The sequence below is a fragment of the Vulpes vulpes genome, chromosome 3, assembly GCF_048418805.1.
Source record: "Vulpes vulpes isolate BD-2025 chromosome 3, VulVul3, whole genome shotgun sequence".
In the NCBI taxonomy this organism is placed as follows: domain Eukaryota; kingdom Metazoa; phylum Chordata; class Mammalia; order Carnivora; family Canidae; genus Vulpes; species Vulpes vulpes.
Genome location: NC_132782.1, coordinates 58,831,185 through 58,836,570, shown reverse-complemented (window position 1 = coordinate 58,836,570; position 5,386 = coordinate 58,831,185). Strand labels below are relative to the sequence as shown.

The 5,386-nt window shown below is 41.8% G+C and overlaps 1 pseudogene; it reads right to left on the bottom strand.

Annotated features, from left to right (window-relative positions):
* Positions 1–3,519: 3,519 nt before the first annotated feature.
* LOC112926203 (Y-box-binding protein 1 pseudogene) lies at positions 3,520–4,825 on the bottom strand (annotated as a pseudogene).
* Between the last annotated feature and the right edge of the window lie 561 nt (positions 4,826–5,386).

The window sequence follows — 5,386 nt, the reverse complement described above, 5'->3', positions numbered from 1 at the left end:
CAGTCTCCATTGTCCTGCAAGACATTTCCCTCGGAAGGAAGGGTGAGAGGCAAAGTAGATCAGCTGACAGAGCAGACCAGGCATATTAAGCACCTTTTTCAGAGGGTGGAGACTGAGGTGTTTCTTCAAAACCTGATTTTTAATAATGAAGTTGTGATAAATGTAGATAAGAGGTCCATAGCAGCCCCTTCCATAGCAAAGTTTCTAGGAGTGCAGGTTCCTCTTCTGAACTCTGTGGTCACTCTTACTTGGAGCAGAGACCATTTCACTTAACTGGCATTCCTGATGATATGGCTCTAGGCAGAGAGCAAGCCCTTGCAAGTACTTCCTAAATGATGCTGCAGTTGCTGTGTCCTCTTTGGATCTTACTGGTTCCATTGTAAAGTGAGAATCTTGCCAGTTGGTTGCCACGAACTCCCATCATTGATGATTTTATTTCCCAGTTCTACAAACCAAGTTCACTCAGCAAAAGTGGTCAATACGTTTCATTTGAAGAGACATTTCTCCCAAATGAATTTGCCTAGATGGAAAAGAAATACTGGTAGGTATGTCCATTTCTACTTTGAAAACTGAACTTTGGGAGTTTTCAAAGTATCCACAGGATCCTCCCCATTCTCTTACCCCTCTCCTTCTACACTCTTGCATTGCCCTAACTACAGTTAATCTCTCCTTCTTACAGCTTACAAAAAGGAATCCATAAAGCCAAAGTATACCAGAGACACAAAATAGAAGGATTTAGGTCAAGTTTAAGTTCAGCCAGGTCTGGGCCTTCCCCCCCAAGCCCAGCAAAGGTTCTTGATTAAGTCAGGGCTCTGGCTGTGTGGTGTGGGAAATGTTTGCACTTCTCACAGCTGAGAGAAGACCCTGGAAATGATACGTTTTACACCTCTTAGATGAGACTCGGGAGCTAGAAAGCACTTCACTCCCATCCCTCTGGGATGAAGAATCTGTTTGCAGTAATCACTGGCAGTGTTGACAGAATGTTCAAAACCATCTGCTCAAGGGCAAGTGTTAACTCTATCAAATCCTAATATTTTAAGCACACTGATCCCCAGGCCCAGGAGACCTCCTGACAGAGCTCTCCCTGGGCTGTGTGTCAGCCTGCTGTCAATTATTCCACCACTGCAAAAGAGCCTGATACACCAGCCAAAACTCAGTGAGGAGAGGCCTCTATAATGAGAAATGCAGTATCAGAATCCACTTCATTCAAGTCTTGTTAGTTTATATAAATCTGAGGCTTTCTGATTATTTAATACAAGAGCTGCTTTGTAATATATGTATATCTTTTGCATTTAAATTTATTGTTTGTAAGTGGGCCTTTTGATTTTTTTAGGCCCCAACGTATTCCATCTTTAGTATGGGTTTTATAAATTTATCTAGATTTACTGGTCACACATAATTGCATACAAATAGCATACAGACAGATCGATACCACTAGATTAAAATCCTTTGCCAAAATTACTTAGTGAAACAAAATTTAGCCAGTAGATTTTTGGTGTATTACTCTCACAGCACTCCTTACCAGCCATCAAGTTGTTCTGAATGGTCAGAATATTTATTTATTTAGTGTAAATATACTTTACCAGCACAATTGCTCCTCAGTGTTTCAGAATTAAAAGCATATAGTACTTTTTTTCCCCAAAAGCATATAGCAGTAAAAACATAAGAAAGCCTAATAAGCTGAAACCTTGCCTTCTTACAGGAAGTCAATTTAAACTTCTGAGGACAGATCTAAACCATTTCCCCCACTAAGGATCCTACTGGAAAGGAAATGCACTGGCCAAACCATCTGTGCAAATGTCTCTCTACCTCTCATCCCTGTTGACATATTTCAGTAAATCTCATCTTACCTGCCATAATGGTTTAGAGGGATTAAAGGAAATACTGAGAAGAAATATAACACTAAGAAAAATTTCTCTGCCACAAACCCCCAAAAGTTCAAAGATGACATTTCAGTTTTAAATGCATAATATGGAGAATTTCATCCTATGCCACTTACTGTGACAGACCGTTGTAGGTTCTCAATAAATAATATACATTGAGTAAATGGACATAGATCTTGCTATACTATGGCACTAATATTAGTGGGATTTATGTTCTAGAATTATAAGAGAGTAATTGAGGGAATCCTGTGGTTACATTCACCACCACTACCGATTACATCTCCATAGCAGTCACTGACAGTGTGCTACTTACTATGTGCCAGGTATTTTAAAAACATTATCTCGTTATTTAACTATATTAAATATATTAAATAAACCTTATTATTATTATTATTAGCCCCATTATGGAGATATGGAAACTGAGGCTTAGAGAACCAAATAGATTAGCCAAGATCACATAACTAGTAAGAAACAGAGTCCAGATTAGAACCTGAGCAGAAAGTTCCAAAGCTCATCTTCTCAACAAAATACTGAATCACCTCTCAAAGGGAGCTTTTTATTTTATTTTTTTCAAAGGGAACTTTTTAATATGCACAAAATTCTTGGGGACCAAGTAGCATAGATAGGACTCCATGTTATCTTCTAGAATCCTTTTAAATGCCATTCACTTTATTGGTGACACATTTACTGAGAGCCAGAGGCAATATGGGTATTGGGCTCAGAGACTAGAACTCTTAACTTTGATATTTGCATATCCTTTTGAAAGTCTGGAGAAAGCTATGAAGTCTCATCCAAGAAAAATGCACAAAGACTTGCATACAAGTAGTTTTTTGGGGAAGGTGCGGGGGTGTAAACTTTGGGTTTAGAACTTCTGTATAGGCTGCCCTGTAATTAAACATGGCAAAACCTATAGTGGACATTTAAAAAAAAATTCTAGGGTAGTACAAAGGGAATGTTTTGTAACTGCTTGGAGAAGTCAAGATAATTAATTTTAGAGTCCGTGCATTAAACAGTCAGAACCTACTGGTAGGGTCCCATCTCACCTAGTGCCTGAAAGCATTATATTTTCATAGTTCTATCTGAAGAGAACCTTTAAGACTTCTCATCTGACAGTTTCTGAGCCTGATTTTCATGAGATGATTCAGTATTTCTAATTTCTATGATTTTATATTTCCGCCATCTAGAGAACACTGTGTGTTGCTCTCAGCATTCAGTGTTTTGTTATAGTTCTCATTTTAACTGTGTATCTTTGTCTTTCAATATGTGAGAGAGAAAGAGAGACAGAGGGAGAACACATAAATTTACAGAAGACTGGTTAGCAGAAGCCCTTAGATTACTGGGGCCCCTTGGGTCAGGTGCTTTAAGTTTTTGAGCTTCAGTTTCTTCATCTAAGCAAGAATACTTATTTCTCATGGTTATTTTATTTTATTTTATTTTTTTAATTATTTAAGACCTTTATTAACGGGTGCTTGCCGTTTGTTGACTTTTTTGAAAAAATCAAGTTGTAAACTTTTATTACAAATTAAAAATGAGGTTCTTAAAAATCTCAACTTGACCAGATATGAAACAATTTAAAAACCTTTAAAGGTGTATTGAGAAAAACCAGGCTTTAAAAAAAAAAAAAAAAAAAAAAAAAAAAAACCACGTTTATCATTACCAAAAAGAGACGTCTTTAGGTAAAAATAATAAAAACCCCATGCTGCATAGATAATGCAGATAGTTCTATTTATCTGGTCAATGGGCAAAAAGCAAGCACTTAAGGTCTTCAGCTCCAATCTTTTGTTCATTTCTTATTGCTGGAATTTCATCTTCACTTCTTCATGTTGGATGACTAACCCGGATGATGGTAGAGATGGTAGCCGGCATTTACTCAGCCCCGCCCTGCTCAGCCTCGGGAGCGGACCAGTTCTCAGCTGGTGGATCGGCTGCTTTTGTCTCTTTGCCATCTTGTGGTTTAGGGTTTTCTGGGCGTCTGCGTCGGTAATTGAAGTTGCGGCGATACCGATGTGAGGTGGCTGCTGACCTTGGGTCTCATCTCCTTGATTTTCCTTATCTTCCTCATTTCCATCCTCTCTAGGCTGTCTTTGGCGAGGAGGACCCCTACGGAATCGTGGTCTATAACCTCGATACATGTCCTGTCTCACTGGTCCACCTTGTTCTCCTGCACCCTGGTTGTCAGCACCTTCCATCACTGCTCCCTGCACAGGCGGGTTGGAATACTGTGGTCGCCCCCGTAGGGCCTCCGCAGGTAGTAGGGCCGGCGCTGCTGGGCCTGGCCTTCGGGAGCGCTTTCCGACCCCTCGATCTTTGCCCCACTCTCACTATTCTGGTAATTCTGCTGGTAATTGCGTGGAGGACCCCTGCGACGTGGACAGCGCCTATATGGTTACGGTCTGCTGCAGATGCACTGCCCTGCACTGGAGCTCCCCCGGGGCCTGTGCCAGCGGCTGCCTCCGCACCCTCTTCTCCTTCAACGACCTCAAACTCCACAGTGTCTCCATCTCCTACACTGCGAAGGCACTTCCTGGGGTCATTCTTCTTTACGGCAGTCTGGTGGACAAATACATCTTCCTTGGTGTCTTTCCTGTGGATGAAACCATATCCGTTCCTTACATTGAACCATTTTACTGTTCCCAAAACCTTCGTTGCGATGAACTTGTCCCCGCCGGCAGGCGCCGCCGATGTGAGGCCGCCCGGGCCGCCGCTCCCTGCGCCGCTGCGCGTGGTGCCGGGCTCGGTGTCCGCGCGCTGAGAGCGGGGGCGGCGGGCGGCTGCGGGGTCTCGGCCTCGCTGCTCACCGCTGCGGGGATGGTGACTGGGGCCGGCTGCGGCAGCTGCGGCTCCTCCCGGGGTGTGATGGTAACTAGGCCGGCGGCGGCGGCGGGGCTGCTCAGGGCTCTCTGGGGTCCGCTCTCCGCTCCCGCTGCCCATCGAACTCTCATGGTTATTTTAAAGGTTAGGTTCATGGGAAGAAAATCAGTACCATATCAGACATTTTAAATGCTCAGTGAATATTAATTCCTTACTCTGGTCTCTTCTCATCTTGGGTTTTTTATTTATGACTTTTGAAAAAGGAGGCAATCTTAGTTTCCTTGGTTTATAGGGAAAAAAGGGAAAGTAATGGTACATTCTAATAAAACTCATTGGAGAAAGATTCCCTGAAAATTATTTATGTTTGGATATTGTGCCTTTTGTGTTCATATTACTTGAGATGAGGCTACCCCTCAAAATTTTAAAATATCATCTCATAATTAAAATAATAGACTGTCATATTAGTTGCTACTTAAAGATTTTTAAAAGGTTGACTTTGCCTTATACCTATATCTTGAAGTCTAGCCTTTTGGAGTTCTTCTGAAATATGTAAAGTTCTATAGTGGTGCTCTTCCCCTCAATATGCTACCATTTATTCCTTCAAACATCTTTGTTGGGGCTGAAGTGCAGCACTGTCCTAGGTGCTGAAGAGACTGTCAGGAATTTAGACTCCATATAGACTGAAGATTAGG